General features: G+C 40.0%; 1 protein-coding gene and 1 long non-coding RNA gene across 3 annotated transcripts in view; one reads left to right on the forward strand and one right to left on the reverse strand.

Moving 5' to 3' along the window:
• The window catches only part of LOC126194822 (uncharacterized), a 155,583-nt gene that overhangs the window by 26,178 nt on the left and 103,724 nt on the right, over nt 1–25,681 (forward strand). The window lies entirely within an intron of this gene.
• Nucleotides 24,079–24,720, reverse strand: LOC126194824 (uncharacterized). The gene is made up of 3 exons (XR_007538509.1): nt 24,635–24,720; nt 24,370–24,480; nt 24,079–24,210 (listed from the first exon to the last, which is right to left on the reverse strand). It is a non-coding gene; the product is annotated as an uncharacterized LOC126194824 (long non-coding RNA).

The raw sequence follows: 25,681 nt of genomic DNA on the forward strand, positions 1-25,681 counted from the left end.
CATTTCTGCAAGATTTTTGTACAATGCACTTCTTCCTATGAGTCTGATGAAGCAACCAAGATCGTCAACTGCTGTGTTGGCATTTCATGGCTTTTAGAGAGTTTGTGCACCAGACACCTAGGGACTCTTGTTCAGCATCAGTGGTTGATTTGTCATTGTTTCTTTAAGTGAGTATGAGAACTTCCTTGTGAATAGGGACATATGTTGACAAATACAATTCTAGTGCTTAACTAGTCTCAAGATCTTACAGAATACCTTCTTCTGTGTTCTATATTTCTTAATAAATGTTTAATGTTCATAGTAAATGAGTGTTTACATTTCATATGCTATTCTGGATGATATGACCATATACAGCCAAATTGCTAAAAAATTTTGTATGAAGATGCTAATTTCCTTGAAAATGCCTTTTGTGCAGAGCGGATAAATCTGATGCCACACCTCTGTATTGTATTCCTTGTGTAAATAAAAAATACTGGACTCAAATGTCTGTGTGCACAGAAGCCTCTGTAATTGCAAACTCCAATAAGCACCTTTGGAATATACCTTGGAATCAGAGAAGAAGATTCCTAGATTGCAAACACCAACAAAGCTCGGAATTAACCATCCTCACTAATAGTTTATCCAAGTGTCTTGTTAGGCTGATTGGTCTGTACCTGTTTCTATCTTTTGTGTCTGATTCCAGGTATTGTAATAGTCCCTCTTCATTGGGAGGAAAATTTGTCGTCTTGCCATGTCATGTTGAATAGAGTGTTTACTGTTATCACCAAGATCTTGTAGCTTTTGTTTATGGATATTGTCTGGTCCCAGAGACATAGCTCTACACTGTATTAAAGCCTTATTTAGTTCTCAGGCTAAAAGGGTCAATTGCAGGTTGCCCAGTTTGTTGAGGTGAAAGTAGTATTACATTCCGTTAAAATGCAACATTGAGCAAAATTAGGATGGTGATTTTTAGATACTGACATTTCTGAATAAAATATTGATCAAGTTCAGAAATGTCAGAGGAATTGGTGTTAATTTCCCATTTCTTAAGGATTCCCTGGATTCTGTTAGTGTATTGAAGTCCAATAATCTGCTGTAATTTGGACTACAGTTGCGAAGTTGGGGTATTTGCCATGATAGAAGAAACCTATCATTCCAAAATTCTTTCTTCCTTTGTTTAGCTAAGTAATATGCTTTTGCACTTGATCTTCTGAATAAAATTAAATTTTCAAAAATGGGTGGCACCTATGTTATTCTAAGTCTCTTTGACATTCTCTGTGATCTCATTGCACCACCATGTAACAGGTTGCCATCTAATACAATATTTCAAGAACCTCTCATGGTACTAAAACTCCATAACAGCTTCTGAGTCTATCCACAAGTCATAGAACGTGGTATAGGCAATGTACAGTACAACTGATCATTCCTTTCCACTCAAGATAGCAAAAGTTGAGTTAACCCTTCCCTTGATCAACTTAATGAATCAATGCTTAGAACATGTTTTGTGCAGTTTTCTCATTAATATAGTCCCTCAAAGCAGTTCTTTTAATGCTACTGTATTTGTTTGGAGATGCAAATAATCCACCTTTGTGGCTATAAGTGGAAAAGTGAGTAGCTAAACTACTTTAAATAAATTCATGGCTGCTGTTACAGTGCATTTGTCGATAAACACCATAAAACAGTTAACAATCACACTGTTAGACACAAATAATTTCAAAATTATAGGCAATTTAGTGAATGGCTTGCATGGAGGCCAAAACTGGATTGTATTTTTAACATGTACATTTACAATTACTAGTTCATCTTACTTTACAATAAACTTGCAAACCTACTTAATATTCTGTCTTGTAGCCTTTCTTTACCCATTCACAAACGAGATCCTTCTTCCAGCACATAGTATTTGTATCATCATGACCAAGCAGCCTCTCCTTAAGTACCATGATATCTTTTAACACTGACTACATTACACACCTCTTTAAATGAATGGTGCTTCTAAAACATTTTGATGAGATGCTCTGTTCACAACATACTGTCCAAAAGTATTGTAAAAATCCTCTCTTTTGTCTTTAGTATTGGATGCTTTTTCGTTTTATTAAATTTGTCTTGTTTGAAAACACATTCTTATATTTCAGAAGCAAGTTTATTAATTATCCATTTATAGCTGTGTTAATTACTTTATTTTGACAATTTTGTTTCAATAGTGATCAGACTAGTCCTTCCTGTGAGCTAATTTTATCTTGCCTGGATTTGCATTTGAAAACATTCACTCTTCACCTTCATGTAGTATCGATTATGTGCTTTGCCGGCCGAAGTGGCCGTGCGGTTAAAGGCGCTGCAGTCTGGAACTGCGAGACCGCTACGGTCGCAGGTTCGAATCCTGCCTCGGGCATGGATGTTTGTGATGTCCTTAGGTTAGTTAGGTTTAACTAGTTCTAAGTTCTAGGGGACTAATGACCTCAGCAGTTGAGTCCCATAGTGCTCAGAGCCATTTTTGATTATGTGCTTTATTGCTAGCACTAATAATAATATATGTATTATTTTTTGTACCACTCACTTTCAAGGTCATACCTCCTTTCTCAAAATCCAGTGCCTCAGCATGATCTACCAACTGATCCTTTCTTATAACAAAACTGATACATAGATTTTGTACCACAAAATGATTCCATGTTCATAATAATACTTGTTTCTTTATTGCTTCATTGTTTCCTCCAATGGCATATGCAGTCTCAAATTTCAGTACTGGTAAACCTGCCCCCCCCCCCCTCTCTCTCTCTCTCTCTCTCTCTCTCTCTCTCTCTCTCTCTCTCTCTCTCTCTCTCTGTTTATTAATTGCTTGTAAAGTTCTCCTGCAATTGTTCTTAACTTGCTAATAGTGTTAATAACTGCTACTGTTTTGATACCATCAACTTTAAGACTCACAACATTCAATAATTGTCTTTATTCTCTATCCTTATTTATTCCCTTTTATTAATGTTTGCTTCATGTTATGATTACCATATCATTTATTAACATGAAATTTTGAACTGTCATCAACATTCTCTCTGTCACAATCATTGTATAGTCTGTTATACAAATGTAAATTTTCATCAGTGTTTTCTTTGTCACAATCATTATTCTGTCCAGCTGAAAGACATTCTGCAGTATGGAGTGTTTTGGAGTGTGTAAGATATTTCAAGTGTTTAATCCTAACACAAATTTGCCTAAAGTTGTTAGTAATAACTGACCACATAAGGAAATTACTATAAGCTCGAAATTCTGTCATAAGTGTTGAGATAAAACACTTTGAGACCTTATTAAAACACTTGAAATAGCTTTAAAAAAATCAGGACACTATTTTCCCCCCAATCTAGAATTGTTGCTAGTGCAATTAATATTGACCCTGAATTTGTGAGAGGTGCACTGAGAAGAGGAAATCATTTCATGATGAAACCAGGAACAAGGTGACAGATGTGAATTCAGAAGATTTATTGGAGGTAAATATTTTTTATGTCATTGTTGACAATCTAATGTCTAACTTGAGAACCCGATAAGAAACAATGAAGATTTCAGATGAAACTTTTGTGTTTTTACAAAGATACTCAAAGATGCCTGACAATCAGGATACTGAGGCATGCAAGTTATTTATCAATGAATACCATAATGATGTTACAGTAGATTTAGAAGATGAAATTAAATATCTGAAGACAATGCGTACTTCAAACTTTGATTACATTACTTTGGAACAATTAGGAATAATAAGATGCATGAGCTTAAAATTTCATGCTTATTGTCTGAATATATGTGTAGCTGCACACACCTTTTATACTCTTCCAGCGACTATACCTGAAGGAGACAAGTCATTCAGCACTCTGGCTCATGTTAAAAATTGTCTCATATAACTGTGTCTCAGCAATGTCTCACAGATTTTCAGCCCTTGCGGCTGAATATAATTTCACAAGGCAACTAAACTTTGATGCTACAACTTAAACATTTTCTGAATGATAGGCACACAAAGTGCCATTGACAGTGTTATGGGCAAATAGGTTATAATGTGGTATCTGTTGCATGACTCATTGAGGTTTACATGTGACCATTCTGATGTCCTTGCACTGCCACATGGGTGCATTAGGGAACAAGTGCAAACAGAACACTCCATGTTGTAGCGTAGCTGGCACCAGACATTTTACCAATGTACTAATCAGTATAATACTTAGACTTTTGTTTTAAAGTGAAGTGTAAGTAAATTAAACCAAATTTTTGTAAAAAAAAGTGGGGCCTACATACATTTTACAATAATTCATTATTGAATAGCATCTGAAGTCAAAGTTATAAGTTCATTAGTCTTATCAATTTGCTCTCTTGGTCTCAGTCAGGTTACCACCCAGTTTGCTAGGTGTTGTGTTCTTGGGTTCCTGATACTGTCTTCATCATCACTTTTCAAACAAATATTTATTGCTATTCTTTCAATCTCCTAGTCCATGAAAGCATCCTGGTGGTGGTATTCTTCCCGATATATGTGGGTTGTCCAATATGAAAGTTTCCCTAGTTTATTTCACTGCAGAATAAGCTGTGCCCATTACATATGAGGGCTAGTGAGTTCACTTGGTATGTGTTGACAATGTTCACACTGGCTTACGAAACTTACCACAGTATCTTGCCAGTATGCTAGTGACTAGCATGGAATTACCACTATAAAGTGCATCCAGTTATGAGCTGTACCTGTCATTAACTCTTTCTTTCTTTCTTTCTTTCTTTTTTCAGCAAAATAACTACTCACTGCCAACATTGGCATGTACAGTTTGTGGTGGGTTGCGAAGATGTGCATGACGAACAGTGTATGAGAAGGCCCACTACAGCAACATGTGATGATGCCATTTATTGCATTTCCCAATACTGAGCAGGAAAACTATCACATTACCATTGACAACATGCTAATGCAGCTAACTCGTGGGGCTGCAATTGGACACTCAACCATCGCAAAAATTCAAATACACCCTCTTCACTACTGTAAAGTCTGTGAAAGATGGATGCCACATTTGCTGAGCGATGTCAACAACAAGCAATAGATGGATTCAGCCGGAATGTTGCCAGAAATGCATCAGAGTGGCTTGTCACTTGAGATGAGACATTGGTCCATAACTCGACAAAACATCAAGGCATGGTGTGGAAGAAACCTCAGTAACATACCCGCAAAAATGGCAAATGTCACACATTCAACAGTGAAAGTTACAGCAGTCATCTTTTGAAATCGTCAGAGACATCCTCGACTTTTGTCTTGCAAAATTATTCTCTTCTTTCATGACAATGCTTAGCCTCTTACAGCTCGAATGACCTGGGCGAGGTCGGAAAATGCAACTGGGAAGTGTTCCTGCATCCTCCATATTCACCAGATCTTTGCCCACATGATCTTCACGTATTCTCCCAACTCAAAGATCATCTTGGAGGTAAGCATTTCAATACTGATTATGAAGTCACGTCAACAGTGAGCACCTGGTTACGAGCACAAGATCCAACCTGGCACAAAACGGGTTTGGGAAAACTTGTCACATTATCAGAGATGCTTGGAAAAATGTGACAACTATATAGAAAAATAATTGAAGCATTCCCCAATGTCAATAAAATTATTTTAACATGATAAAGTATGTGTTATTATTATTATTATTATTATTATTATTATTATTATCATTTTCCTTTCTCAGACCTTATGTCTGGTTAAAAATGGAAAGTGACGCGGACTTTGGTCAAGCGTGACTTCCTTTTAACTGTATGGTATATGTTACATTGCATTTAGGAACTTTCGGGTAATTGAACATGTATCAATAATTACAGATTTCTGTTCAAAATGGTTCAAATGGCTCTGAGCACTATGCGACTTAACTTCGGAGGTCATCAGTTGCCTCAGATTTCTGTAGTTGTATATATACATTTGGATGTAGCTGTATTGCCTTGATGTAGTGGTGGATATTGTGTGGTATGACTCCTGTAGTTGATAGTATAATTGGTATAATGTCAACTTTATCCTGATGCTATGTGTCCTTGACTTCCTCAGCCAGTTGGATGTATTTCTCAATTTTGTTCTCCTGTTTTCTTCTGTATATTTGTTGTATTGGGTATGGATACTTCGATTAGTTGTGTTAATTTCTACTTTTTATTAGTGAGTATGATGTCAGGTTTGTTATGTAGTGTTGTTTTATCTGTTATAATGGTTCTGTTCCAGTATAATTTGTATTCATCATTCTCCAGTACATTTTGTGGTGGATACTTGTATGTGGGAATGTGTTGTTTTATTAGTTTATGTTGTATGGCAAGTTGTTGATGTATTATTTTTGCTACATTGTCATGTCTTCTGGGGTATTCTGTATTTGCTAGTATTGTACATCTGCTTGTGATGTGATCTACTGTTTCTATTTGTTGTTTGCAAAGTCTGCATTTATCTGTTGTGGTATTGGGATCTTTAATAATATTCTTGCTGTAATATCTGGTGTTTATTGTTTGATCCTGTATTGCAATCATGAATCCTTCCATTTCACTGTATATATTGCCTTTTCTTAGCCGTGTGTTGCATGTGTCTTGATTGATGTGTGGCTGTGTTAGATGATACGGGTGCTTGCCATGTAGTGTTTTCTTTTTCCAATTTACTTTCTACGTATCTGTTGATGTTATGTGATCTAAAGGGTTGTAGAAGCGGTTATGAAATTGCAGTGGTGTAGCCGATGTATTTATATGAGTGATTGCTTTGTGTATTTTGCTAGTTTCTGCTTGTTCTATAAAGAATTTTCTTAAATTGTCTACCTGTCCATAATGTAGTATCAATATAATAGAGGGAAACATTCCACGTGGGAAAAATATATCTAAAAACAAAGATGATGTGACTTACCGAACGAAAGCGCTGGCAGGTCGATAGACACACAAACAAACACAAACACACACACAAAATTCAAGCTTTCGCAACAAACTGTTGCCTCATCAGGAAAGAGGGGAAGGAGAGGGAAAGACGAAAGGATGTGGGTTTTAAGGGAGAGGGTAAGGAGTCATTCCAATCCCGGGAGCGGAAAGACTTACCTTAGGGGGAAAAAAGGACAGGTATACACTCGCGCACACACACACATATCCATCCACACATATACAAACCCCTAGACTGGTTCAGGGTCATTGATTGATATCTCCACGATCTGGACTCAGGGCCAAAACACGCTATGTTCATTCTTTCACACCCTTAACACCTTCTCTCCCATCCTCTTCATGTGGTCCTCCTCAACCCGGCATGCCATCTCCCTAGATGTTGACCTCCTCCACTCTGATAGCACCATCTGCACCTCTGTTAGCACCATCTGCACCTCTGTCCACATTAAAGCCACAAAACACCAACAGTACCTGCATTTTGACCCCTAAATATCCTTCCCATACAGACCAGCCATCTGGGGACAGTGTATCTGCAATGACAAAAACTCCTTTGCTCAGTATGCTGAGGGTCTCACCAAGGCCTTCACAGACAGGCATTCCCCCACCCCCACCCACCCCCAGACCAAGTCTGCAAACAAATCTCCCATGCCATTACCGATCACCCCCCCCCCCCCCCAATCCTCCCACCAGCCCCAAGAACTAGCTGCAAAGGAGTGTCCATTTCATCACACAGTACTACCCTGGACTGGAACAAATGGACCACATCCTTCACCAGGGCTTTGATTACCTGTCATCATGCTCCGAAATGAGGGACATCCTACCCGAGAGACTTGCCACTCCTTCTAAAGTGGTGTTCTGTCACCCACTCAACCTCCACAACATCCCAGTTCATCCCTATGCCACTCCCAATCCCTATCCCTTGCCACAATGATCATATCCCTCTGGAAGACATAGCTACAAAACCTGCCCAATCCACCAACCCAGCACTTCCTATTCCAGTCCTGTCATTACTTTATCCTACCCTATTATGGGCCAGATCACATGCTGCTGCAATCATTGCACAGGTTTTTATATTGATATGACTACCAACCAGATGTCCACCAGGATGAACAGCCACCATCAAACTGTGGCCAAGAGCAAAGTAGATCATCTTGTGGCACAACATGCAGCTGAACATAACTTACTTGATTTCAATGGCTGCTTCACTACCCAAGCCGTCTGGATTCTTCCCCCCACCACTAGCTCTTCCGACCTGCGCAGATGGGATTTATCCTTAGAGTACATTCTTTGCCCTTATAATAATCCCAGCCCCCAACCTATGGTAACATACTGTCCCCACATCCTCCACTCAACAGTTTCCACCCCATCTGTCCTATCATCTTCTCATCATTTTCATCTCCCACCCTGCTGGTTTTCCACACTCTGCCAATGCATCCGCCCGTCTTTCCGCACTCCTGCCCATTTTTGCTCCTTTTCTCCCCACTTCCCTGACCTACAACCTCCTGATGCTGCACCTGTTGGCTTTCTAGTCCCAACACCCTCCACCACACAGCATTTGTCTCTCTCCCCACCCATACACTTCTATCCTTTCCCCTTCCTTGTCCCCTCCAGATTGTCGTATGCATCCCACGTGGTAGCTGCATTCTGGCCCAAGATGATGGATGAGGGATCATGAGTGTATGAGTTGTGTTTGCTTGTGTGTATGAATGGTGTGTGTCTCTTTCACTGATGAAGGCTGTGGCCAGAAGCTCTATGTAAGTGGCTTTTACTTGAGCCTATCTGCAACTTAACGCGTCTTCTTTATGGTAAGCAGCAATCTGCCTTTTCCTACATTGTTAATATTCCTACCTGGGTTTCCACTGTCTAATTTCACATTAAACACTTCATGAGGTAGGAGGCTGAAAGAGTAGCAATGAATATTGGTCTGAAAAGTAATGATGAATACAGTTATCAGGAACCCAAGACAAAAAGAGCAAGGATTCTGGATGATAGCTTGAATGAGACCAAGAGAGCAAACTGATATGACTGATGAACTTACAAGTTTGACTTCAAATCATACTCAATTAATTATTGCAAAATGTATGTAAATATCATTTATTTTTTTAATTGATTTAATTTACTTTTATTTCACTTTAAAACAAAAGGCTAAGTATTATACTGGTTTGTACATTGACAAAAGTCTGGTGCCAGCAGCGCTGTGATATAGTGTGCTCTGTCCCCACTTGTTCCCTGGTATGCCAACACGTCAGTAACCAGACATCAGCAGGGTCGCATGTAAATGTGCAATGGATACCATATTATAATCTACTTGCCCACAGGACTGTCAGTGGTACTTTGTGAGCCTTTCATTCAGCAAATGTTTGAATCACATCATCAAAGTATAGTTGCCTTGCCAAATTACATTCATCTACATCTACATGTATACTCTGCAAACCACTGTGAGGTGCATATGGAAGAGGATACGTCCCATTGTACCAGTTACGAGGGTTTCTTCCTGTTCCATTCAAGCGCAAGAGAAATGGTTGATTACCTCTTTGTGTGCAGTAATTATTCTAATATTATTCTCACAGTCCCTATGTGAGCAATAGGTAGGAGACTGTAGTACACCCCTAGAGTCACCATTTAAAGCTGGTGTTTGAAACTTTGTTAATAGACTTTCTCAGGACACTTCATGTCTGTCTTCAAGAGTCTTCCAGTTAAGTTCCTTCAGTATCTCTGTGATGCTCTCCCATGGTTCAAACAAACCTGTGGCCATTTGTGCTGCCCTTCTCTGTGTACATTCAATATGCCCTGTTAGTCCTGTTTTGTACGGATCCCACACAACTCAGCAATACTCTAAATCCAGTTGCACGAGTGATTTGTAAGCAATCTGCTTTGTAGACTGACTGCTGTTCCCCAGTATTCTACCAATAAACCAAAGTCTACCACCTGCTTTATTAGACTAGATTAGATTTACTTTCATTCCAATTGACCCATAGTGAGGAGGTTCTCCAGGATGTAAAACATGTCAGAAAAACAATAATACATGACAAATATTTACAACTGAAACAAATAAGCTAATGTACCTTCCACAGGTCCCAAGTGGAATGATCGTCATTTTTTTAATAAACACTAATGCACTGAATTCAAAAACACTAATGCACTGAATTAAAAAAAAATTATTTATAAGGTAATAAACATGTAATAGAACCAATATAATACTTATTTACAATGAACACATTACTGCACTGAAATTGTGCAGAAGTTATATTGCACACAAATCAGTTGGTTCTACTGATAAATTCATCAATGGAGTAGAAGCAGTTGGCCACCAATAAATTCTTTAGGCTTCTCGTAAACTGAATTTCATTGGTTGTTAAGCTTTTTATGGCTGCTGGCAAGTTATTGAAAATGTATGTTCCTGAATAATGCACACCTTTTTGTGCAAGGGTAAGTGACTTTAAATCCTTGTGAAGATTATTATTATTTCTAGTATTGATTCAATGAATTGAGCTGTTGGTTTGAAAAAGTTATATATTTTTAATGACAAATTTCAGTTAGGAATAAATATATTGGGAAGCATTAGTTAGTATCCCTAGTTCCCTAAACAGGCTTCTGCAGGATGTTCTTGAGTTCACACCACATACAACTCTTACTGTACATTTTTGTGCCTGGAAAAATTTAGCTTGTCTTGATGAATTACCCCAAAAAATAATCCCATATGACATTATGGAATGAAAGTAAACATAGTATGCCAGATTTTTCATTTTTATATCCCCCATGTCTGACACAATTTGCATTGCAAATAGAGATTTGTTAAGATGCTCCTCCCAGTTGAATTCAAGCTGTAATCCCAGGAATTTAACACTGTCCACTTATTCTACCTGCTTGTCATCGTATGTTAGACATATACTCGTGGGACACCCCTTACAAGTTCTGAACTGCATGTAGTGTGTTTTTTCAAAGTTTAGTGACAAAGAATTGGCTAGTAACCAGTGATTAATGTCCACAAATATTTTATTAGCTGATCTTTCTAAGACTACACTTGATTTGCTATTTATTGCAATGTTTGTATCATCGGCAAACAAAACGAACTTGGCATCTGGTAACATTACTGATTAAAGGTCTTTGATATAAACAAGAAAAGTAAGGGCCCTAAAATGGAACCTTATGGGACCCCACATGTAATTAATTCCCAGTTGGATGATGCCTGATAGCTTAATACATGTTTCTTTCCTAATAACACCCTTTGTTTCCTGCCAAAGACATAGGATTTGAAACCTTTTGCAGCATTTCCTGTTACATCATAATATTCTCTTTTACTCAAAAGGATATTGTGATTTACACAGTCAAATGCCTTTGACAGATCACAAAATATACCAGTTGCCTGTAATTTTTTGTCTAATGAATTAAGCACATTTTCACTGTAGGTGTAGATAGCCATCTCAATATCAGAATCCTTTAGAAATCTGAACTGTGACTTTGACAGTATGTTATTTGAGATAAGGTGGTTATAAAGCCAACTGTACATTACTTTTTCTATAAATTTTTAAGAATGCTGGCAAAAATGAAATTGGATGGAAATTTGATGCTATTTCTTTATCTCCCTTCTTAAACAGTGGCTTAACTTCAGCATATTTCAACCATTCAGGAAATATTCCACTGATAAACGACTGGTTACACAGATAGCTTACTATGTTACTTAACTCAGGATCACATTCTTTAATTTTGTTGATATTTCATCATACCGACTAGATGTTTTTGATTTTAAAGATTTTATTATGGACATTATTTCTGCTGGGGTAGTGAGGGTCAAATTCATATTATGGAAGTTACTTGAAATGTCTGGTCTGAGGTATTCCATAGCATCTTCTACAGAACCTGACAACCCAATCTTTTCAGTAACAGTTATAAAATATTTGTTAAAAAGTTCTACAACACTATACACATCTGTCACCAATGTATCATTTACTCTTAATCCTATTTGTTCCTCTTCATGTCTGGTTCTACCGGTCTCCTCCTTCACTATATCCCATATCGTCTTTATTTTATTATCTGATATGACTATCTTTTCCTTGTAATATATTTGCTATTGTATATATTGCCTTGTATATATTTGCTATTGCAGTCTTTAATATTTTGCAATATTTCTTGTAATGTGCTATAGCATCAACATCAGAACTCTCTCGGATTGACAGATACAGTTTTCTTTTGGTTTTACAAGATACCTCTATTCCTTGAGTAATCCATGGCTTTGTTGTAGACTTTGCTCTAACTTTGGTTAGTTTTGGGGGAAAACAGTGTTCAAATAAGGGAAGCACTTTATTGGCAAAAGTGTTATATTTTTCATTCATGCCATGAGCACTGTAAACGTCAGTCCAGTGAATGTCTCTGAGGCGTGTCCTAAAATAATAAATTTTTGCCGTATTGATTACCCTCTTGAGCTCAGATTTAATAGATTTTATATCCTATTCAGTATTAACATTTAACAGAAGAAACTGCATGTCATGGTCTGAGAGGCCATTGACTATTGGTTTTGTAATATAATTTTGTTCATTGGACTTTTCTATAAATGTATTATCAATGGCTGTTTGTGAACAATTGGTTACCCTAGTGGGGAACTTTAATGAGGGAGTTAAGTTGAATGATAGTGTTACTAACTCAGATAAGTTCTTATTGCGAGAGTCTTTAAGGAAATTACATTGAAATCACCAGCAACCACTGTTTCTTTGTTTTTGGTTGTTAAATGGGCCAGTACAGCTTCAAGATGGTTTATGAACAGATTAAAGTTACCAGCAGGTGCTCGATATAGACTTAATATTATGAAGGATTTTTTGTGAAATTCCACTTCTGTTGCACATGCTTCCAAATGCTGTTCTAGGCAAAATTTATGAATGTCTATATTCTTAAATTTATGACAGTTCCTGATGAATGTGGCAACTCCTCCTTTCTCCATTTCTGCTCTACAAAAGTGAGATGCTAACCTAAACCCTGTAACACTTAAAAGTTCTATACCAGTGGTCACATGATGTTCAGAGAGGTAGATTATGTCAGCTTGGTTTGAGGACTCTAATTCATCTATGCAGATAATTAATTCATTAATTTTATTTCTCAGTCCTCGAATATTTTGATGCAATAAAGATAGCTGACATTTCACACTGACTGAGTTAAAATTGGATAGAGTTGAAATATCTGCTGACTTTTGAAAATTCTTAACCAATAGCTGTTTATGCTGATGTAATAAGCTAGAATTATGATTTTTTCCCCCCTCAAACTGAAGGTTTGTCTCAGTCCTAACCTCCCTTAAAATTTGGTTTCTTTCTGTCCTCCCTACCCAAAAAAAGGGTATTTTCTGAACCCTATAACCATCGGTATTTTATCACTCATGGCAGTATCTCCCCCCTTTAACTTTCCTGCTATTTTCCCAGCCAGTTTACCCTTCCCTTTCCTGTTGAAGTGCCTAGTATAATCCCTCCTATTGAGAGAATCAACAGGAATCACACCAATGTGTGACCCTGCTCCAGACATAAGTGCCGTTCTAACTCCAAATTAACTGTCTTGACAGAAGAGTTCAAATGAGGTCAGTCATGGTGCCCAAGAACAGATACAAACTCAACACTAGTATGCTTCAATGCTGATGCTTTAACCACGACTGAGCCTATGTGATCATTCCATTTCATATTCCTACAAAGTTACTTCAACATCTGACAATGACTCTCCATTGACATGCTGTGTCCTCCCTACCAAAAAGTCTTCATTCCAGTCACAAATTTCATTTGATGCCATATATGATCAAACTTTCAACAATAAGCATAGATGTGGTATTGAGTCAAATGCTTCTTGGAAATCAAGGAATACTGCATCTACCTGATTGCTTTGATACAAAGCTTTGAGTATGTCATGTGAGAAAAGTGCAAGTTGGATTTCACATGATCAATGTTTTTGGAATCCATGCTGGTTAACATTGAGGATGTCATTCTGTTCAAGATACCTCATTACATTTGAGCTCAGAATATGTTCTAAGATTCTACAATGAGCTGATGTCAAGGACATTGGATGGTAGTTATGTGGATCACTTCTACTACCCTTCTTGTAGATGGGTGTGACCTGTGCTTTTTTCCAAGAACTGGGCACAGCATTTTGTTCAAGGGATCTACGATAAATTATAGTTAGAAGAGGGGCTAACTCAGTCACAAATTCAGTATAGACTCTGACAGGGATTCCACCAGGTCCTGGAGTTTTGTTCAATTGTAACAGTTTCAGCTTTTCTCATCACCACTGGCCAGTGGTACAAGTGTGAAATTGGGGCAACTCTCCTCAGTTTTCCTTTGTAAAGGAACATTTGAAAACAAAGTTAAGCATTTCAGCTTTTGCTTTGCTACCCTCAATTTCAGTTCCGGTCTCATTCGCTAGGTGCTGGACACTAACTTTGGCCATTACATACAACCAGAATTTCTGTGGGTTATGTGAAATATTCTGCTATGGTAGTCATTGCAGCCATCACTCATCGCTCTCTTGACAGTCTGATGTGTTTCATTCAGCATCTCTCTATCTACAGCCCTACTCTTAGTTTTACAACTGTTATGCAGTAATCCATATTTCTTTAGAAGTTTCTTTATATTGACAGTGTATTGTGGAGGCTCCCTCTCATTATGGACTGTTCTGCTGGGTACATATCTATCCAGTGTGTGATCAACTTTTCTTTTAAACTTGAGCCATAGTTTCTCTACATGCCCCTGCCCTGTGCTGGAAGTTTTAAGTTCCTCATTGAGATATCACACTATTTTCTATCTAGTTTATTGAACATTTGTATCTTTCTGCTCCGTTTAGTTGTCCTTTTGTGTTGGGAATGCAGAAGGATGGCGTAGGGTATTTTTAGTCAGAAAGATTCTCAACAAGTAGTATTTAAATGATATTTATTAAATATGAAGAAGTACTCAATTTAAATACTGCTTCTCCTTGTGAAATGTTCAGCATAACTAGATGTTTGAAATTATTACAAGTCCTCTAAAATATTAAAATCTGAGTTATGCCTACATAGAGCCAGAGCTGGCTTACAAAGCCAACGGAGCCTAAGTCTTAGAGATGACCGACAAACACTACAGCTTGTAGATTGAGTCGTAACTGGAGACTGTACATGACTCTGCACACTGAAGAGAACTGTCTGCAGTAGCTCAGTGCTCAGGTATTTAACGAGGCATCAATCAGTTGCTGTCCACACACTTGATGCCCATGGGTTGGCAGCAGTGGCCCCTGGCAGGCCTCAGTATAATTCGTACTGCCAACCCATACAGCTGTTGAGCTGTGAGTGTTTCAAGCGGGTATTGATACAATCAATGGAAGATTATGCTGAAGCGACTCGGTCACAGGCCTTCCACACATGCAGTGACTCAAATGCAACACGTTGCTGATGCCAGTTGGCAACCGTGTCACTTCCTATGTCGTTAAATGGGGCTCCACAGACGGCGTGACTCACCGGTACATCGCCGCGCAACGTGTTGTCAACCAGTTGCATGCCAAGCGAGTTGGGTCGTATCCACGACATCAGCTATGTTTTACGTGATTTTGAAGATGAACGATTAAGTTTTAAACATTATTTTTGTGCGGGAAGTATAAAATCATCCCATATTATATACACTACTGGCTATTAAAATTGCTACACCAAGAAGAAATGCAGATGATAAACGGGTATTCATTGGACAAATATATTATACTAGAACTGACATGCGATTACATTTCCACACAATTTGGGTGCATAGATCCTGAGAAATCAGTACCCAGAACAACCACCTCTGGCCGTAATAACGGCCTTGATACGCCTGGGTATTGAGTCAAACAGAGCTTGGATGGCGTGTATAGCTACAGCTGCCCATGCAGCTTCAACACGATACTACAGTTCATCAAGAGTAGTGACTGGCGTATTGTGACGAGCCAGTTGCTAAGCCACCATTGACCAGACGTTTACAATTGGTGAGAGATCTGGAGAATGTGCTGGCCAGGGCAGCAGTCGAACATTTTCTGTATCCAGAAAGGCCCGTACAGGACCTGCAACATGCGGTCGTGCATTATCCTGCTGAAATGTAGGGTCTTGCAGGGATCGAATGAAGGGTAGAGCCACAGGTTGTAACACATCTGAAATGTAACGTCCACTGTTCAAAGTGCCGTCAATGCGAACAAGAGGTGACCCAGACATGTAACCAATGGCACTCATACCATCACGCTGGGTGATACGCCAGTATGGCGATGACGAATACAAGTTTCCAATGTGCTTTCACCACGATGTCGCCATACACAGATGCGACCATCATGATGCTGTAAACAGAAACTGGATTCATCCGAAAAAATGACCTTTTGCCATTCGTGCACCCAGGTTCGTCGTTGAGTACACCACCGCAGGCACTCCTGTCTATGATGCAGCATCAAGGGTAACTGCAGCCATGGTCTCAGAGCTGATAGTCCATGCTGCTGGACATGTCATCAAACTGTTCGTGCAGATGGTTGTTGTCTTGCAAACGTCCCCATCTGTTAACTCAGGGATAGAGTCGTGGCTGCACGATCCGTTACAGCCATGTGGATAAGATGCTTGTCATCTCGACTGCTAGTGATACGAGGCCTTTGGGATCCAGCACGGCGTTCCGTATTACCCTCCTGAACCCACCGATTCCATATTCTGCTAACAGTCATTGGATCTCGACCAACGCGAGCAGCAATGTCGCGATGCAATAAACAGCAATCGTGATAGGCTACAATCTGACCTTTATCAAAGTCGGAAATGTGATGGTACACATTTCTCCTCCTTACACGAGGCATCACAACAACATTTCACCAGACAACGCTGGTCAGCTGCTGTTTGTGTATGAGAAATCGGTTGGAAACTTTCCTCATTTCAGCACGTTGTAGGTGTCGCCATCGGTGCCAACCTTGTGTGAATGCTCTGAAAAACCTTCTTGGTGTAGCAATTTTAATGCCCAGTAGTGTATATGAAGATGGTATCTGTTCCTTTGGACATGTCCGAAAGAACAGATACCATCTTAGTATATACATAATTAAGACTCACCGGCCACTTGATCATCTTCTTCTTCTGTGCAAATGCACAAACAGTGCCCGAACTCTTGTGGGAATCGGCAACACGCCGCGAGTAATGAGTATAATAGGCGGGGGCACTACGAATGTAGTGCGGGACAATATGTTGAGAACGTGGGTTTCACGGGAGGCGTGCCAGAGATAAATCCCTGCAGTCGCGCTATTCTCTGTGTTCTCGGTGGCTCAGATGGATAGAGCGTCTGCCATGTAAGCAGGAGATCCCGGGTTAGAGTCCTGGTCAGGGCACACATTTTCATCTGTCCCCATTGACGTATGTCAACGCCTGTAAGCAGCTTATGGTATTTATTTCATTGTAATTTCTTTATATATGATGTTACAAACTCCATACTAATTCTCAATTTACCAGCTGTTGATAGCCGTTCGAAGAATTACATTATTTCACTGAAAAAAAATTCTGTAGTCACTCGTATACACAGTGGATAAGAAGGTTTCGTATGTTAGCTACGTGGAAAAATACTCTCCGCTTTCGATGCTATCATTTGTCAAAAAATCGTTTTGGTGTGTCGAACTGCATATGAGATCTAAATGATGATATGAAAATTTCACTTTCTCTCTCGTTTGCACAGACGATCAGAAGTACATCCACATTTTCTCAAGACTGGCGATGATATAGATCTCATCTGAAGTTTAAAGAAAAATTCAGTATGTTAGATCCATTTCGTACACAGCAGTATGTGGAATGTGGAGTGACAAGCACCAAACGCAAGTTCATAGCGACCCCCATTTTTCATTCCAAAGTATTCGAATTAGGCACAGGACATCACTAAATATAGAAATATCACAATAGCTATTCTATCTATCGCTTGCGCCTTGTCTCGCAGTGACGCATGGTCGGCCATGGTTAACCGGATTTGGCATGTTAATGTGAAGTGGTGGCCGGGTGCCCTTCCTACCGCCACCCCATTCCCCCCGGGATGGTATTAGTGTACCCCAGCTGTCTGCGTCTAGTGTAAATCGTGAAATAACGTGAATATGTTTCAAATGTCTGCGAGTCGTGTAACTGAAGCGGGACGTGGGGACCAGCCCGGTATTCACCTAGTAGGATGTGGAAAACCGCCTAAAAACCACATCCAGGCTGGCCGGCACACCGGTCCTCGTCGTTAATCCGCCAGGCGGATCGATCCGGGGCCGGCGCGCCTACCAGAGTCCAGGAAGCAGCCTGACGGGTATCACAATAGCTATTACCGTTACGAAATAACAGACAGTTCATCATGAAGCTGGCGAATAGGGCAGTGAGATGAGTGAGAATAAATTTTTTTACCGAATAGATTCCTTTAAATCGTCTGAGAAAGGTTGCAGTGTAACCGGCGTGCGCACTCATCCATTCCTACAAAATAGCAGAGACGGGCACAGAATGTTTCGTTCGTAAGGCTAAGTGTAGACTGAGATGTATGTAGCATCTGTGAAGTTACATGGCATGACGCAGTCCCAACGTGCCGGCAGGTCCTGCGCATATTGAGACGCGTCGACTTCTTCGCCCGCATTGTTTGGCGACGCGCTGCGCAGACAGAATCGCAGCGCACCCTGTAATCCAACTCAAACGATTTTACAAAAATTATTTGGTAAAAGTATTTTATTCCTATATTACGTGTAACTTTATGTGTCAGCTTCATGGTGAAGTCCCCATCATACTTACTGTGTTATACGCATTTAAGTAAGACGCTACGCAAAATTCGAAAAGTTTGCAATGGAAAAAAAATAGGGATATGTGATTTTGCGTTTCGTGCATAAGACATCATATGTTACTGCGTTTGAAATTCAGCTAAATATTTTTTCTTCAGTCTTGGAAGGAGGTCTCTATCTGTCTCCGATGTTGAGAAAATGGATCGTACGTAGCGCGTTCACTTCCGATAGCAAGGGCGCGAGAACGAAATATTCATAAAATCTCTCATATGTCCTAAACCGGTCGAGAATCGAAAAGAGATTTTGGCAAATGATAGCACGCAAGGTGCAAAGTGTTTTGCCAAATGTTTAATACACGGAACTATCTTATCTACGGCGATATAGCCGAGGCTATAGTTTTTGGTTTAGTTTTTCAATCCAGCACTGCAAACCAACGCAACGACGTTTCCGATAAGCTATGACCCCTCTGGTCGTCAGCTGCTTAATGAGACACTTTGTTTAGATTTGTGTATGAATAGTTGTTGCAAGGTGAATTTGTGGATATTTTAGCTTCGTCAAAAGAAGCACAATTAAATCTGTCATCAAGATAAATGTAGCCGCTTTTTCAGTTGAGAAAAGGTTAACAATTCATACAAAAATAAATCGCCAATTGTGTTGTAATTTGGGCAGAATTCCCATAACCGGGCGTATTTTTAATAGCGGACGACTGGACTGGAAATTTACCAAAGGATTTTCATCCTGTTCTTCATCTGAAAAATATAAATATAATGTGTTTTCCCTTCAGACAGAGTGATGCGCACATGCCAGACGTCGGTTACTCACCTACGACTTCCGAATCTGACAATGCGTGATTCGCGTTTATAGAGTTGTTATTAAGAAAAGTAAATAATTGATCCACTGCACAACACGATAGTCAGCGTAGTTTCAGCAGCTAAGAAAAATTCGCGCAACAGGACTGTGGAAGCTAGCCAGTTGTTCCTTGTGAGGGGAAGAGTTCACTTCGTTCAAGAAACATTGTAAGGCTGCCTTTCTCAGCAACACGTTTCAGCAAATTAAGTATATCATATCACCACACTCTTCCAGGAGACTGACACTTTCGAAACAATTCCGACCACGTTCTTCATTTATGTAGCCTGTTGTGTAATTAGTTTATTGATGCTAATACCGTGTATGTTACCACTGGAATACTTTTTCTCGCCACTACACACCAATTGTAACATTGTCACTCTTTGGAATTTCTCGACTGTTTCCAGTATGCATGTAATATAATGCCTCTTATTACACCAATATCCAAGTAATCACAGCGAAACTTGCATACGCAAGTTCTTGGACGCTTTTTACCAGGAGCCAAACGGAATACACAAGGGCAAATTCCCACTTTACGAAATTTTGTAACGTCGTGTAGTTAGACGAGCATAATACACATCGCAACCTTGTTTCACTGTATAGTGTCTAATGATTTTGTAATATTCCTTACGATTTCAGTACCCTCACGATCTGAAGACACAGTAGAGGCGGAAGATACAATCTCAGTGGATAATGGTTCACCAGCCATTGAACTGCGCATTGTTCTTGACAATATAAAATTAACGAAAAAAAGTAAAACTATACGGATACAAATAACTGTTAAATGTTATGTACTAACGGAAAAGATCGAGAGCTTAAAAGACGAAAAATGAAACACTGTTATACGGCAATAAAGTTCAGCAGTAAGACAATATTTTTCTGTCGGCCAACACCACTACAGTATCGAAGGGGTGTATAGGAAGACTGCTTTCCCACTCCCCGTCTAACTCTCCCACAGTGGCGCGCGGCCCGAGAAACTGTGCCACAAACACAACACCGCGCGACCTGGCGCAAGCGCGTGACGCGTCAACATCGCGTTGTGTCCCTGTTTGCGCGGTACCACTTCGTATGAAATGCATGCTGCTTTGCGCCGCGCCTCACGCGCAATGTGCATCTCAATTTGCGCCTAGCGTAATAGACGAAACTCACAGCTGTGTAGGCATTAGGCAACGGACAAGTAACAAGTGCTCGCCTCTTCGCAACAGAGTACTGGACTCGTCCAGCGCTGCGAACGAGATGAACTGACTTCTCCGTGAAATCAGATAATTGTGCAGCTCACATGTGCAACACAAGCAATTTTTTGAGGGCCAAGATTTGTAGACTTTTTATCGGAACCGCAATCAGTTTGCAGTTATTCCAAATACATTTTCTACTGTTCTTCTAGCTCTTGAGAGTCTTAAGTTAAATACATCATTAGGTTATTTAAACATCCACATCTACACCTACAGTCTGCAAGTCACCTTGTGGTGTATGGCGGAGGGTACCTTGCATATCACTGTCGCTTCTTTCCTTTCCTGTTTCAGTCGCGAATAGTGCGCGGCAAGCACAGTTGTTGGTAAGCCTACATTTGACTTCTAATGTGTAACCTTCGAAGCCATTTCGCCATATGTACGAAGAAGGACGCAACACATTGGTTGACTTTTCCATGAACGTACGCTCGCGAAATTTTAACAGTAAACCACTCCGTCAATGTCTCTCTTGTAGTGTTTGTCACTGGATCGGTTGTGCAACTCCGTGACGCCGTCCGCCCCTGATAGACGGGTTCGTTTCCCGGTCAGGGCACACAGCAGCCGGCATGGTAGCTCAGCGTGTTCGGTCAGAGGGTTAGCTGCCCTCTGTAATAAAAAAAACTGCGTTAATCGATCAACGACGAACTTAAACGGGTGTCTTACGACGTTCCGCCCCCAGCACATGCAAGGAACGAAAACGAACAAAATGAGATTAAAACAAAAAAAAGGTAGCTGAGTGGTCAGCGCGACGGAATGTCATACCTAACGGCCCGGCTTCGATTCCCGACTGGGTCGGAGATTTTCTCGGCTCAGGGACTGTTGTGTTGTCCTTATCATCATCATTTCATCCCCATCGACACGCAAGTCGGCGAAGTGGCGTCAACTCGAAAGATTTGCACCAGCCGAACGGTCTACCCGACGGGAGGCCCTAGCCACACCGTACTTCCGTGACGCCTTTGCACTTGCCAAATGAGCATGTAATGAAACATATGGATCTTCCCTTTCTTTCTTTTTCCTAGCATTCATTCCGTCTAGAAAGGGACCTACTTTTTCAAGATTTGGTAAATTATATTTTAACTTAGTAGCCGGATACCTTCCTGATGCCACAGTCGTGGAGGCAACTCAAGTTTATGTTGTGGCGTAACAAGCTAGTTACGCCACACTGAGGAGGAAACCGAAAGGCACGCGTACACACACGCCGACTGGCGTCAAGTCTGGAACAGGATACGTATTGAATACTATAAAGAAAATACGTATCTTTGGAATATACTTAACTTTTAATCAATCCTTGTGATACATCTCTCTTGACTATACAAATGAGACTCGTAAGATACATGCACTGTGACAATTGGCGCCTTGCTAAGTCGTAGCCATTAACTTAGCTGAAGGCTATTCTAACTGTCTCTCGGCAAATGAGAGCAAAGGCTTCGTCAGTATAGCCGCTAGCAACGTCGCCGTACAACTGGGGCGAGTTCTCGTACGTCTCTCGAGACCTGCCGTGTGGTGGCGCTCGGTCTGCGATCACACAGTGGCGACACGCGGGTCCGACATGTACTAATGGACCGCGGCCGATTTAAGCTACCACCTAGCAAGTGTGGTGTCTGGCAGTGACACCACAGTTTAACATCTGTCTGTGAATCGCTTTATGTGTGACGGTATTTTAGCTGTTTGTATACACTAAACCCCCAGTTATCCCCGGGCGGTTTCTCGTCTTTGCGGATTATCCGCGGCCTATTTCTCTCACTTTTCTTTTCTTTTTTTTTTTTTTTTTTTCGTGCTGCTGAAAATTTTTCTTTTACCCGAGATTGGTCGCGAGTGAGCGATAATCCCACGTTACAACACGAGTATAGTAAGCAATGTGCTGCCCGAACACTATAAACTAGTGGTGGGCAGGAAATCGCGTATCTGTTATAAATCACAGTGACTGAGAAGTCACAGATATCACAGTAGCAACTTTACAGAATCTAACTGCGATTTCAGTCACAGTTAGCAGTTGCAAGTAGTATTTCACATTTCAAAGACGTGAGCCATCTATTGGTCGAATTTAGCACTGCTTTCTGCGATTTCAGTGACAAGTCGCAACTAAGAGTCGCAAGTAGCAACTAAAAAGCGCAGTTAACTGTGCCATCTGTTGGCCAAAGTTCGTACTACGTCCATCTCTGCGATACGGTATCGAGTCTAACTGCGATTTCCGTGACAAGTCGCAACTAAGAGTCGCAAGTAGCAACTAAAAAGCGCAGTTAGCACTGCCATCTGTTGAGCAAAGTTCATACTACGCTATTCGCTACCGAGTCAAATTGCGATTTCTGTGACAAATCGCAACTAAGAGTTGCAAGTAGCAACTAAAAAGCGCAGTTAACATACTTTTCCTAGTGTCATCTGTTGACCGACGTACGTACTTCGTTATGAGAGCCTGTACTTCGTTATGAAAGCCTTGTGCCTCACGAGATCGATGTGCTGTGTGTGCATATGAAGGCCTTATTTCAATAGTGGTACAAGTCCATTTTTGTTCATTTTGAGATACAGAGTCGTAAAGTTAAATGAGCGTTAAAAAATCTGCAGTTGAGATACTAGAAATATTCAAGCATATGGCTTCTTGCTAGAGATGAACCTTTATTTATGTTTGTTTGGATCACTAATTTCAGAAGCATTATAGACAGAAAAGTGGAGGTAATGGACTTGTACCACTATTGAAATAAGCCCTTCATATTATATGACGACATGCACATTCAGCATCAGTTATGGTTGGTCAAATACTGCTGTGACTCTGAATGTATTATATTAATGAGAAGCAACATTGCCTTTTTCTCCTGAAAATATCAAGTAACGTAACAAACGTGTTTGATCTGCTTCCAATATGACAGTTTTGGTTAATACTCCACATGCCTACAGGACTTTGCAATGTTAACACAGCAGAACTCAAGACATCTGTATAAGTGTAGAGAAATGAAAACAGTCATATGAATGCCTCACTTTTGTTCTGACACAGTTCAAGACTCGGGAGAAAAGTTTTACACCTGGTGTTCTACATGGCAACTTCACACACAAGAACTTTTTGCCGACACTACTGCCACCTACATAAGTAAGCTTTTCCTGTGTTACTTTCAAGTAATGCACTTAAGCTATTCCTGATTTAACTGGAAGATCTGTACTTCCCACTTTCATATCAACAGCCTCAAAATGCATATTGTAGACTTCAGGATGTGTTACAGGTCAGTGTCACACCAAGATTGTGGAGAAAGTGGGGGGGGGGGGGGCGGCATGTCACTCTCCAACAAGTGTTTACCAATAAGTAAGTGGCGGAAAATTATGGGTATAGGACGGCTTAAACATGTGGAAAATGAGATTTTTATTATTCACTCACTGTATTTGACATTTATTATTCCTTTAAAATCGCACAACAACTTCAATAAAACATAGTTTAATCATTCACACACTTATTTCACAATTATTTCACTTTTAAAGTGCAAATCCTCTAAGAGCTGTCTTGAATCTTCACGAGTCTCTCTCAACAGCCTTGATGTGGATAGATACGTACAGCAACCAGTAATCAGAGTCAGAACTGTGTCTGCAAAAACACAAGGATTATTAAACAATTGTTGCTGTCATTAATTACTAGCAATATAATTGACAAAGTAGATTGCTAATATTTGCTATAATGAATATCACATTTGCAAGAACGATCTCACTGAAGTAATTAAGTCCATCGAAACGCTTAGAAACTAACCTCTCGTCTGACGAAAACGGTCTAAAGACGCAGTGGCAATTTCTTCAGATCTGTTGACAATGATATTTTGAGTTATCACTTTACTGAGTGACTGAAATGTAGTTCAGGTACCTGTGAACATAACAATATGTTAGAATTCATTTTCTAAATACGAACTATTACGGTACTGTACGGCTACTTACATATTAATTACACTATTAATATTTTCACAGTTGTTTCTTTAATACAAAATTAAAGCCAACGGAAGAAAAAACATAAAACATACTTGCCAATGACAGTTTTGTTGAGATGCAATTTTCTGTGTTGACAGATGTAACTTTTTCATACGGTGGTAAGTCGCAGGAATCACAGAAATCGCAGAAGTCACAGAAATCGCAGAAGTAGCAGAAATCGCGGAAGTAGCAGAAGTCACAGAAATCGCAGAAGTAGCAGAAATCGCGGAAGTAGCAGAAATCGCAGAAATAGCAGTGGCGGAGGGATACACGACCTATGTTCCTTAACTGCGACTCTTAACTGCGACAAATCACAGTTAAGAATAACAGATACTGAAAAGTAGCATTCACAGAAATCACTGATATCGGAAAACCGCAGTTTAGCCCATCACTACTATAAACGCTGGACGGTAACTTGCGATATATAGTCGTTGTTCTTTGGTGTTTGTTAAATGCCTAACAATGCCTGAAAAGCGAAAACATGTTGAGTTAACGATACAGCAGAAACTGGAAATAATACACAAACTAACTCGAAGAAGGCAGTATTGGTACGCAAAATCTGGGGCCGGCCAGGGTGGCCGAGCGGTTCTAGGCGCTACAGTCTGGAACCGCCCGACCGCTTCGGTCGCAGGTTCGAATCCTGCTTCGGGCATGGCTGTGTGTGATGTCCTTAGGTTAGTTAGGTTTAAGTAGTTCTAAGTTCTAGGGGACTGATGACCTCAGAAGTTAAGTCCCATAGTGCTCAGAGCCATTTAAACCAAGTCTGGGACTGATGTACGGAGAGGGGGGAACTACAATCCGTAATATTCGGAAAAAAGCAAGAGACAAAATAATTCAATTTGCTAGCAGTTCTGACTCATTTAAAGGTTTGTCAAAGCGGAAGGCTATGAAAATGTCTACGCAGAACTGGGTAAAGCTAAGTTGAAACTGTTTGAACTGAAAGGAGCAGAGGGTACACAAATGTTTATGAAGCTACGAAAGCCAATTTTTTGTATAATTAATTGAAATTTATTGAAACGCAGATTCTTAGTTCTTGCCTGAACATTATACAGATATCACAAAATTATAACTCCAAATAACATAGTGACGTGTTTTCTTCT

The sequence above is a fragment of the Schistocerca nitens genome, chromosome 7 (assembly GCF_023898315.1).
Source record: "Schistocerca nitens isolate TAMUIC-IGC-003100 chromosome 7, iqSchNite1.1, whole genome shotgun sequence".
Classification (NCBI taxonomy): domain Eukaryota; kingdom Metazoa; phylum Arthropoda; class Insecta; order Orthoptera; family Acrididae; genus Schistocerca; species Schistocerca nitens.